The 12,779-nt window shown below is 43.6% G+C and overlaps 1 protein-coding gene across 7 annotated transcripts in view; it reads left to right on the top strand.

The window, feature by feature from the left end:
- The window catches only part of cuedc1b (CUE domain containing 1b), a 91,783-nt gene that overhangs the window by 21,437 nt on the left and 57,567 nt on the right, over positions 1 to 12,779 (top strand). For 2 of the 7 annotated variants that reach the window (XM_069910210.1, XM_069910211.1), the window contains exon 3: positions 8,160 to 8,213. The exons of the other annotated variants lie outside the window; for them this stretch is intronic. The gene's annotated coding sequence lies outside the window, so the exon portion shown is untranslated. The remainder of the gene's footprint in view (positions 1 to 8,159; positions 8,214 to 12,779) is intronic. 7 annotated transcript variants of the gene reach the window in all.

Genomic DNA, 12,779 nt, shown 5'->3' with positions numbered 1-12,779 from the left:
TTGTGTATCTAAAATAGTAAAACAAGATCAAACTGGATTTATTAAGAAAAGACGAACAGCGGACAATGTCTGTAAACTTGTTAATCTAATCCACACAGTTCAAGGAAATAAGAAACCAACAGTAGCTGTTGCTCTAGATGCAGAAAAAGCCTTTGATGGAGTAGAGTGGAACTACTTATTTAAAGTATTACAGAAGTTCAGTCTACCAGAAAAATATATAAATTGGATTAAAGCATTGTATAATGGACCGTTGGCGAAGGTAGCAGTAAATGGGTAAGTACTGAGTCACTTTAAATTAAGTAGGTCAACTAGACAGGGATGTCCACTATCCCCCCTCATTGTTTGCCTTAGCAATAGAACCTTTGGCAGAACTGATAAGAATAGAAAATAAAATAAAAGGGATAAAAATAAAGGAGAAGGAGTGTAAAATCAGCTTATTTGCAGATGACATCATAGTATACCTAACAGAACCAGAGATATCAGTAAAAGAATTACATAAGTAATGAAGGAATATGGAGAAATATCGGGGTACAAGATCAGCGCAAATAAAAGTGAAATGATGCCAATGAGTAACGTAGACTATACAGAATTTAAAAAAGAATCACCATTTAAATGGCAAGCACAAGTAATCCGATACCTAGGGATCAGGTTAGATAATAACTTAAGCCACTTGTACAAACTAAATTATCAACCACTAATAAAGAAATTGCAGGAAGACTGAGAACATTGGAAAGAATTACTGCTAACGTTGATAGGGAGGGTAAACTGCATTAAAATGAACGTGTTCCTAAGGATACAATACTTATTTCAAACATTACCAATTCCTTTAACAAAAAATTCTTTAATGAACTAAAGAGAATAATAAGAAAATTCTTGTGGAAAGGGAGGAAACCAAGGGTAGCATTAGATAAATTAGCAGAGAGATATAATCAAGGTGATTTGCAGTTATCAAACTTTAGAAATTATTATAGAGCCACACAATTAAGGTATTTATCAGATTTTTACCAGACAAGGGAAAAACCAGACAGGACTAAGATAGAACTAGATAAAATAGGGGAGAAGGTACCGGAACACATTATTTATAAGTGGGATGAAAAGCTGGTGCCATATAAAAACTCACCAGTATTGCATCATTTACTTAATACATGGAAGAAGATCCACTTAGAAAGGAAAAAAACAAATGATCAAATACCAAAATTATTATTAATGTAAAATCCACTAATCCCTTTTACAATAGATAAACTTTCATTTAGCGAATGAGAGAGAAAAGGAATCAAAAGAATAGAAAACTGTTTTTTGGGAAATAATTTATTAACATTTGAACAGTTGAAGGACAAACATGGAATAACTCATGGTACAATGATTGCATATCATCAACTGAAAACGTATTTAAAGGATAAATTGGGAAACAGCTTGAGATTACCTGAAGGAAACAGCTTTGAATATGTGATTACAGACACAATGATAATTAAAAGATTTATAACCAACGTGTACATTAAGCTGCAAGATAAGGAAAATGAAATAAACTCTAAACCTAAGCAGAAGTGGGAAAAGGATCTAAACATAAAGATGAAAAATGAAGTCTGGGAAAAGTTATGTTCTGGAACTATGAAGGATACAATAAACACAAGGTTATGCATGATACAGTATAATTGGTTACACGGGGTATATAATATCACCCCTCAAAAATTAAAAGAATGGGATCCAACATTATCAGATAAATGTTTTACCTGTAAGAAGGAAATGGGAACAACAGTACATGCAATTTGGGCATGAACAAAAGTGAATATGTTTTGGGAAGAACTAAATCAGATACTAAATAAAATCACAAAAAATAACATACCAAAAAAAACAGAGATATTTCTTTTAAGTAACATAAGAGTAGAGAATTAGGACTCAAATTAGATAAAGTGCAAAAAAAATTCATTATGCTTAGCCTTAGCATGTATAATGTCAACTTGGAAAATGGAAGTGAGCATGAGAATACAGCAATGTTACATGGAAATGAATAAATTGGTAAAAAATAACATATAATTTAAAAAATAAAGTCACAATGAACAAATTTGGGAACCGTACATGGAACATAACAGAGAGAGCTTGCCTCAGATCTCTATCCCCTAAAATGAGAATGAAAATGATAAGACAAAGCGACTAGATTCAGTGTAATAAATAGATGATGCATTTTTCTTGTTTTTTTTTTCCTTTGTGTGAAGGAAATGGTTTTATTATATTGCATATGTTGAACATTTATGGGTTTTGGAGGGGAGGGAGGGAATGAGGAATAAAAGGGAGAAAAGACCACTGTAAATTTAATGAGAAACGTTTGTACATATTTTGGTTGATATGGTTCATAGTGTGAAAAATAAAAAAAATTATTAAAAAAAAGTGACTGCATTTAAATGGAGACGGGGATGCTGAGGCCTTACTTGGCTTGACTGAAGTGGCTGGTGGGCTGGTCAGCACCAGCCCTCTCCCACCTTTACAGCTCCTTGTACCGCTAATGACAGTTTTCCAGTGAAGCTGGCTTGGTTCTGGTGATGTTTGTATTTTGCGGTTGTTTCAGTGTTTAAGCATCTTGGGGTTTGCAGTCTGCAGATAAAGGGTGTTTTTTTTTCTCATGGATTTGTCTAATCGGTGGTTCAATCTTAAAGCAGACAATTTGAGATATGCAAATCAGCAGGTATGTGGGTTTAGGGTTAGCTTAAGAACATAACAAATAAGAGCAGGAGTCGGCCGTCCGGCCTGCTCCATCATTCAACAAGATCTGAAGATGGGCTCATCACCTCCCTGCCTTTTCCCCATACCCCTTAGTTCCCCTACTATGTAAAAAATCTATTCGATCTTGACTTAAATACATTTACTGAGATCTCCTCCACTGCTTCTGGGAAAAGCAGTTCCTCCTCATTTCCATCCTCAATCTACTACCCTGGATCTCGAGGCTGTGTCCCCTAGTTTTAGTCTCCCCCCACCAATAGAAACAACTTAGGTTCTTCTATCTTTTCTATACCTTTCATCAATTTATATATTTAGAAGTCACCCATGGCTCTTTCATCCGGTTCCTTTTGGCCTGTGCATATGAATGGTTTTGGAAGCAACCAAGAGGGACTTGGCAAGTGAGGAACTTGGCAAGTGAGGAATATCCATGGGGATAAATGGCCAACCAGTAGTGCAGGGTTGGGACCCTTTATTGCATTGTTACCTGTTACAAGGGGTGGAAGAAGCTGGTGAGGGACTGAGGTTATAGGGTATTGGATTGAGCCTCTACCAAGTTCCCTTGTTTCCATCCCTTTCCTTTATTTCTAATCTACCCCCCCCCCCTTCCCCTCTGTGGTTCCTTCCTCTACCTGTCTGTGCCACCTTCAGATCAATCCCATCCCTTTCTGCCTCATCTTCCCACCACCCCCTCTCACTTTAGTCTCAGTAAAGGGTCCTGACCTGAAACCGCGACCCTTTCTAGTCATTGAGTTCCTCCAGATTCCAAGATTCCAGCTTCTGAAGGTAATGTGCTCCCCAGTTTTGGAATAGTTCCAGGGCCCGAGGTTAAACTAACCAGTTGAGCTTGTGGGTGCAGAGAGCCTCTGCTCCGTTCAACGGGTAGAGTTTGCAGAGGCCGGGGTATTGTGAAGCAAACCCCTTGGTATCAGGGTGAGGCCGTGCTCTCTTGCGGTCAGCGTGCTCTGACCTTGAAGGGGAAAGGCTAGAGAAATGATTATCTCTTGGGAATGACACAGATGTTTGGAGCAAGTTTCACTTCAGATACGAGGTGTTTGGCCAAGATGGTCTTTTCTCATCCAAGTCTGTCAGTCTGAGATGGATTGTTGAAGTTCATTGAAGAAAGCGGATGAAAATCAGTGACAGTATTGGATCCAAAAAAAGCAATCTCTTTAAACTGAGTGAGTCATGACAAAACCAGCAGTGTGTGCGTTGGAAGTGCTTGTGTTGTTTGTTGGGGAAATTCTTCCTTTTGAATAACATTGTGCATCCAATTACCACTTGGAGATGTCCACAGAGACCTTGGCTGACAGCCCAAGGCAATAGGATCCTGCTCTTGCTGTCCGTTGGGTGGGATGTTGAATACAAGGGGATAGAAAAGGTGCCTTGAAAGTATATCAGAGAGGGTTGTACTTCTGATCCGTGGGCTTGGCTGATAATCGGCAATAGAAAATCGAGTGATCTGGGTCTGTTTGTGGGATCCTGCTGTGCACACATTGGCAACCGAGATTATTTCGGCAAAAGTGGCTACACCAGCCATTTTCCACATTTTGTTTTGGACGTGGCCTCCATTGAGGGTTAGGGGCCCCCTTCCCTGTAAAGCAGTCAAGTTTAGGTTTCTGCTGGACTTCTCTCCTATCGACTACATTAAAAATATTTCTATTGCGGAAGGAAAAACAAGGATCTTGCTTAAATGCGCTGGGGCCCCGAGGAGAGCCACAGGACCCCTGTTGAGAATGGCTGGGCCACACTGTGTCTCAGGATGCCTTGAACTTCGAAAGCACTGGGCTGCCTTCTGGATGAGGAGGAAGTAATTCTCTCATTCTCTCAACGCAGGCTTCATTCCTGGACAAACCATTCTCATAACTAAACTTCACTTCTCTCAGTGGTCACTCTTACTCTGCTCAACAACTCCTGGCTTCAGGGCAAGGATCCGACTCCTTCAGTTTGATGTAAGCCTCCTGCCTGCCTGCAGGGCTTTCTCTTGATGAATTCCAGCACAGAAAATACCACTTGTGTTCCTTGTGCCAGGGGCTTCCCTCTAATATTCAGCTGGGGAGTGCAATTAGACTGTTGGATCTGTTCGGTGGTGGGGGGGGGGGTGGGGGGCCGGCGTGGAACCACATACATCAGTGGGGCTGGTCCGAAGGAAGGCTGGGTGCAAGGAAGAGTGAGGCCGATTGACAGTCTGTGGAATCTCGTGTGCGCTGCATTACGCACTTGCACAGCGAGTTGAAAGCTGAAGCTGCCCTGGCTGAAAAGGGCAGCAGGGTCAGCGCAGCGGTTACCGTGACGATGGTGCAGCCCCAGCACCCCGGGCTTGAATCCGAGGAGTTTGCACACTCTCCCCGTGACCTGTATGGGTTCTCCCCGGATGCTCTGGTTTCCTCGTGATCTCCAAAATGCGTGGAGTTGTAAGTTAATTGGGTGGAATGGATCTCAGTGGATGGAACTGGCTTCCACCGTGTTGTAAAATAAAATAAAATTTAAATTTAAAATGTTTTGCTGCCATTTTCTGGTTCTTGATTTACAAGCTCAGATCTGGGCTCCATTCTGCTGGAACCTGAAGACTTTCCTGTTGTTGTTACACCAGATCCCTGTTGGCTGAGAATAGGCGAGGTGATTGGGCTCAATTTGGCCCTCTCCGGGCACAGATCCCTCTCCGCTGTTGCTTCTCGTCATTGCTAGAGTCTGCTGCACCGTCGAAGGTTTTGACTGAGATAACCATATAACCATAACCATATAACAATTTTTACCCCCTCCATAAATCTTCGTCCGCGAAGCCAAGCCAAAGATAACAATTACAGCACGGAAACAGGCCAATTTGGCCCTTCTAGTCCACACTGATCCAAGTACCCTCCTCTATTCCCACTTTCCAGCACTCTGCCCATATCCCTCCATCCACCTCCCATCCATATACTTATCCAACTCTTTCTTAAATGACAAAATTGACCCTGTCTCCACAACCTTTCCTGGAACCCCATTCCACACAGTAACCACTCTCTGAGTAAAGAAGTTCCCCCTCATGTTACTCCTAAACCTTTGCCCATCAACTCTCAACCCTTGACCTCTTGTATCCATCTCTCCTACTCAATGGGAAAAGGCTTTCCACATCAACTCTATATATCCCTCTCATTATCTTAAACACCTCTATCAAATCCCCTCTCAGCCTTCTAAGTTCCAAGGAATAAAGACCTAATTTGCTCAATCTTTCCTTGTATTCCAGATGCTGAAACCCAAGCAACATTTTTGTAAATCTTCTCTGCACTCTCTCTATCTTGTAAATATCCTTCCTATAAATCGGTGACCAGAACTGCACACAGTACTCTAAATTTGGCCTCACCAATGCCTTGTACAGTTTCATCATTACTTCCCAACTCTTATATTCTATGCACTGATTTATATAGGCAAGCATACTAAAGGCCTTCTTCACCACCCTATCCACATGTGCTCCTACCTTCAGGGAACAATGCACCGTTATTCCTAGATCTTTCTGCTCCACTGCATTCTTCAATGCCCTCCCATTTACCACACATGTCTTACAAAGCCAAGATCCATTCGTGTTGACGTGGAGCGTCTTTTGTGCCAATTTTTTCAAAGGCCACTATGAACCTTGCGCACCCCACCGTTAATACCTCTTGTGTTCTTCTCATTGCTGTTAGTGGGAGCTTGCCCTGAACACATTGATCACTGCACTCCTCGACAATCTTTACCGCCCCTCAGAAGTTGCTCGTCGGCAATTTGGGATTTGTGATGTCTTGGTGCAATGATAAAGGGACATTTTTTTTGACCACCGAGTCGAAGTTCATGACCACATTCTCAAAACACACTGCCACTGGTACATGTGGGGAGGTGAAGCTCTGTGATGGTTTCAGTGAAGTTGCAGCTCCCTCCTAATTTCCCGCGTGACAAGATGCTTCATCGAGCAGTGGGAGAGACCAAGGGCACTGCGTTCTCAATGGCCGGGCACCATTCCTGTGGCCTCGCTGCTGCTCCACCGATAGAACTTGACAAGGCACTCAGCAGCAGAGAGCGAGTTTAATCTTTTTCAAGGGTACAGCTGTGGTTGGATCTTTGATATTGTCGTCCCCGTTTCCATGCCGACATGTCTGCCCATGTCTCGTGCACGGCCAGACTGAGACCACCCGGAAATTGGAGGAACAACACCTCATCTTCCATCTGGGCACCCTCCAACCGGATGGCATCAGCATTGTCTTCTCTGGTTTCCTTTAAACCTTGACTCCCTCTCCCTCCATAGATCCAAAACCAATTCTCACCTCTCCTCTTATTATATCCAATTAGCACCTTTTGTTGGTTTTTAAGGCTTTATTCTGATGCCTTCCTGTTCTTTGCTTTAACCTTGAAGAAGGGCTCGGGCCTGAAACGTCGATGTCTATTTCTCCTACAGACACTGCGAGATGGGCTGAGAACCTCCAGCATCTCTGTGTGATTTTTACCAGTTCGTAAGCAGGGGATCTCAGTGAAAAGATTAGAGTCGCTTCTCCCCACCCACTGAGACTGCTTTTGAGCCTGAGATGTTGAGTGTTTTAAGCATGGCATTAGAAGCATCTCAGTGCTGGGGATCATCTCCAGCTTTGGGCTGTACACTGGGTGTCAGGACTCTTCCTGTGAGTGTTGAGCCAGAATCTCGTGTCCATGTTGCAGGCTGAAGATATTTGGTTCTCAGCCAGTCCCTCTGCAGATTGGCCACATATGTTTGTGAGACGGTTGTTCGCTCTCAGCAACCTCCTGCTTTTGCACATTAATTTCTAATACTGTGTCTTTTGTTTATGCACTTCCCTTGCAGTTGTGTTTATGTGGAGCCAAATGCCGGGATTCCTTTCCCCTTTGAGTGAGTTTGATTTGCATACCATTGGTGACCTTATCTGACAGATACCTCTTAGTTGGGGAGGGGTGGGTGGGGAGGTGGGGGAGGGGAAAGGGCATCCTGCTTCCCATATGTTCCGCATAGGAATGCCAGGGACTGAGGAACGCTGAAATTGCATTGGTTAGCAGAAGTACAAGCTTTAACTCAGCCATACCTCTCCTGCCTGCCTTTCATGTTGTGCTTAGTCAGACTAACTGAATTGTTTGCTCACCAGATTGGTTCTTGAGACGATAGCTCTCTTGGAAGGTAAGGGGATGAAGCATGATAGGCTGTAGATTGTTGTGATTGTAGTAAAATACACACAAAATGCTGGAAGAACTCAGCTGGCCATTTCAGCATCTGTAGGAAATGTTAGGCACTTTTACACAGCCAATGAACAGCAGAAAATTTCCGGTCCCGTGGCAGTGTAAAAATGTCGGGATGCAAAGTCCATCTTGTAATTTTTCCGCTCGTATCCCTACACATTTTTACGAAGTGACTGCCGTGTAAATTGACAACAGCTCCGTAAGAAGCAGGCCTAATGAATACGTTTCCCCCTCCGACCAACTCCGCAACACAGGAAGGCTGCGTAAAAGTGCTCCCGTGTAGACGACCACATCAGGCCACACCGGAGGTAAGTATGCTAATTTTTTGGGAATAATTCCAAAGTTTCTGTGTAAAAATAAAAAAAAAATAAAAAATGCCAAAAGAGATATCGTTGACATTTTGGGCCTGAGCCCTTCTTCAAGGAAAAATTGGAAAAGACAGAAGCAGGATATATCAGAAAGTCTCAGAATTCAAACAATGGGGGAGGAATCCAGACCAACAAAAGGTGTTAAAACAACAAAAGGAGACAAGGAATGGAAAGATGATGGGTGCGGGGTTGGGGGGAGGGGGGGGGAGACAGTTTCCGAAAGCTAGAGAGGTCTGATCTATATTGGAGAGACTAAATGCAGACTGGGGGATGGCTTTGTTGGGCACCTCAGCTCTGTCCGCCGCAATAGCCAGCGTCCACCCTTTTCAATTCTCCATCCCATTCCCTTGCTGACATGTCTGTCCATGGTCTCATGTACTGCCAGACTGAGACCACCTGTAACTTGGAAGAACAGCACCTCATCTTCTACAGGTGGACCATGGAGAGCATTCTGGCTGGTTGCATCACTGCCTGGTATAGAGGTGCCAATGCTCAGGGCAAGAATAAACTCCAGAGGGTTGTTAACTCGGCCTGCACCATCACAGGCACCAGACTCCACTCCATCGAGGACATCTACATGAGGCGGTGTCTTAAGCAACCTCTATCCTCAAAGACCCTAATTCCCCCCCCTCCAGATCACACCCTCTTCACTCTGCTACCATTGGGAAAAAGGGCAAGCACTGAGCGGCACAGGGACAGCTTCTTCCCCGCTGCCATCAGACTCCTGAATAATCAATGAACCACAGACACTGCCCGACTTCTTATGTAATATTTTAATTTTATTATAGTGATGTAAACGAGCCTGCAGCTGATGTGGACTTTTTACCCCCTCCATAAATCTTCGTCCGTGAAGCCAAGCCAAAGAAGATGGTTTATAATATGAATGTTTGCTCTATGACGTTGCTGCAAAACCCCAAATTTAATGGCTTATGGCATTAAATTCTGATCTTCTGACTGGCCATCCTCCAACCAGATGGCATTAATAAAGACTTCTCTAGCTTTTTTTAAACTCCCCCAGCCCTTGCTGCCCCCATCGTCTCTCCATTCCCTTTCTCATTTTGCACAGACGTGATACGTTGGGAGTGGAACAAGTTGGCACCAGGGTGGAAGGCCCCCCCCCCCCCCCAAGTGTTACTTGCTTACCCACGGCAGTAAAGGTGAAGGGGCAACCTTGGGGAATGCGTCACACTGGCTGTGAAACGATTGGTCTGAGAAAAAGGTAGCAGGATTAGTCAGATCAGCGGCGAAAGTGGACAGTTGGTGTACTTAAGGGTTTGGGGCACCCTTGTAATGACTAATTTGATGAAGGAGAAAGAGACTTCAAATCAAATAGTTGATGGGAATGGCGCATCAATACTTATTTACACATATCCCAAATATATGTTAAAACCATGAATGTATCTCGCTGTTGGACCCATACCTGTATACCAACCCACAGTAGACAAGGTCTTCCTACGGTAGCGATCCCCTTTAACGATACAGAACATTTAGCATGGGAATGCCGCTCCAACTGGACTCTGAAGGTTTAAACTAGATTCATGGGGGGAGGGTGGGGAGTGTGGACGGTGGGAACCAAGGTGAGGAGGAAGAGGTGGCTGGCGCTTAAGCAGGGACATCTGGTTGGGAGTTTGCGTGGAAGGACAGGCAGACGGGGCAAAATTGCAGCCATGGAGAGCAATAGGGACTCGGGGTCAAAAGTTTTGTATTTAAATAGACACAGCACAAGGTATTAAGCGGATGACTTTGTAGCCCAGCTACAGATGGGCAGGTATTGTGCTGTGGCCATTGCAGAGTAGAGGCTAAAGGATGAATGTCATTGGAGCTAAATGTTCAAGGATACACAGGGCATCGAGAGGATAGGCAGGAAAAGAGGCAACGTGGCTGTTGGTCGGGAGTAGCATTAAATTGGAAAGAGGTGACAGAATCATAAGTTATAGAATCATTATGGATTAAGTTGAGAAATAACAAGGGGAAAAAAAATAAATTGTTGCCTTGATACACCAACCTCCACACAGTAGGCAGAATGTGGAGAACAAGCAATAGGAAAGGCGTCAGAAGCGTAATGTCATTGGGGGAGTTGAACATGCAAGTAGATTGGGAAAAGCAGGTTGGGCCAGGATATCAAGAGGGAGAATTTGTAGAAAACCTCTAAGATTGGCTTGTTGATGAGCCCACGAGGGGATCGGCTGTACTGGACTGGTCACCATGGGTGCAATCTGGCTTCCACGGAATAAATGGGTAGTAATAAATAAAACTTGTAACAACTGTTTTTATTTAAATGACTTTTTAACCTGTATTTTTGAATCGCTGGTGTTTCTGCGATGGCAGCAAGCAGTTGCCTCCGCACTAACAAAACAAAATGGCATCTTGTGGCCTGATGCCAGCAGCGCAGACGTCGGGGCTTCAAGGCACCATTTTCAGCCAATGAGATTCAGATATTATTTGGCCTGAGGTTGGCCACGTTTTAAAGTTTAAACTGAAAGATATTCCACATGTGCAGTACTGTATGCCAGTACTGTAACCATGGACCGTTGGCTTAAAAAAGGATCGTAGGAGGCAAGATAAATCATCTGAAGCAAGTACTGAGGGGCCACTGTTGTTTTTTTCATGAAGATTCTTACATGATGCCTTTATCTGAAAAATCGTGTAGCTGATGTAGCAGGTCTTCCAGTGCTGCCCGTCCTCGTTGGGTATGTGTACAAGAAGGATATTGAGGAAGATGTGCTTCTTTGTGAAACTTTGCAAGGGCACACAACTGGGGACATTTTTAACTGCACCAATAGCCACACGATGAAGAATGCCATTCCGTGGAGGAAAAAAAAGAGTGTTTGCACGTGTGCACAGATGGAGCCTGGGTGAGGAATACCCATCCTTGGTAAAATCTGCGGTGCGTTGCCTATTACCATTTTCTACAGCGTATGCATGTGCAAGGCTGGATTTCTGTATTACGCAGTAACAAAAACAAAATACAGAAACCGACTCCTGGCATAAATAAGGATACAATGGTCTAACATTGTGCCCAACGTTAAGAGGATCGGTGTCAACAAGAAACCATTTCATTCACCACATTAAATGTAAATTGGAGGCAACAAAATGATTTCAACGTGGAGACTGGTGAGTTTATTGACTTTCTCCCGATGTTTGTGTCTTTTAAACTGTAATTGACGATTGAGGTTCCGCAATTTCCAAGTGCTCCCCAAAAGAGTTCTGTGAGCTAAACGGTTTGGGAAGCCCCGGCTTGGGGTAAAGGAACCATTTGGTGGAGGGGGGGGGTGGAGGGCAGTGGTCGCAATACAATTTGAGATTGAACAAGGAGAAACTATGTCAGGTGTGTCAGTATTTCAGAGGAGTAAGGGGATGAGAGTGGCGTGAGATTGGAACTGGCCAAAGTTGATTGGAAGGAAGTACCAGTAGGGAAAATGAGAAAGCAGCGATGGACGGAGTTTCTGGAAGAAATGGGGGAGGAGCAGGATAATATCAAGGAGGATATAAAAAGCTTCTTCAGGTATAAGAAGGATAAAAGATGTTAGTAGATATAGGGTCAGTAGACAGTTGCAAAGAGAAATAACAATTCTTTTGTGTGATTTATTCCTGTCTTAAAGCTAGCTTGTTATCATGTCAGATTAAAGTGTAGTTTGATTTTGTTTGCTTTTTTTCTTTAATAGTAGGGTACGTAAAAGGAAAATAAACCATTTTCTAACAATTATATATCATGTAATGTGAAAGAAAAAGTTTTACGAATATGCTTAACGAAGGGCTAATGGATTAGGTGAGGCCTTCATTAATTGCTCCTTGTGCAAATGAGGGAATATTATTGCTTCTTAACATCTGTGCCAAAGTGAGATAGTAGCTTATCCAGAAGAATGTCAATATGCCTCAGGACCTTCCCAGATGATCCTAGACATTACAAGGTAACATGTAATGGTAAACGCAAAATGCAGGTGTGTGAGGCTCGTGCAAAACTTGAGGGTCTCGTGCAATCTCCTGCCTAAATTCTGTATAGATGAACACTCCAATACTTGCAGTGTTTGGGGCTCAGTGGAGAGAACGAGTCGTTAAACCCCTTTGTGAGTCTTAATGCGGACTTAGTCCGGGGGGTTGAATGTCATATTCATTAGCCTAGTTGCTGACGGAGTGCCTGTGGTCAATTTAGACCGCAGCCGCTCCGTAAAATTGTGTCGAGGTCTTGGTGGAAAAATTCTGGGATGGAATTTTGCAAAGAAATGTTTACGCTGCCAGCGGAGCGGAGAATTTGCGGAACTTTTCTGCTTCTCAGCGGCTGTATGAAAGGGCAAGAAAGTCTGCAGACACTGGGGTCAAGTGCAATGGACAAACGTGCTGCAGAAACTCAGCAGGTCGCGTGGCATCTACTGCAAGTAAAGGGGAACCAATGTTTCGGGCTTGGGCCCTTGGTTGGGTGTAAGCCTGAGTAAAAGGGTGGAAGGGGGAGGAGCACAGGGTAATGGGCAAGAGGTCATAGATGGGAGTTAGAAGAGGAAAAATATC

This window comes from Narcine bancroftii, chromosome 14, assembly GCF_036971445.1.
Source record: "Narcine bancroftii isolate sNarBan1 chromosome 14, sNarBan1.hap1, whole genome shotgun sequence".
In the NCBI taxonomy this organism is placed as follows: domain Eukaryota; kingdom Metazoa; phylum Chordata; class Chondrichthyes; order Torpediniformes; family Narcinidae; genus Narcine; species Narcine bancroftii.
Note: the sequence above shows the minus strand (reverse complement) of the source record. Positions and strands in the feature narration are given on the sequence as shown.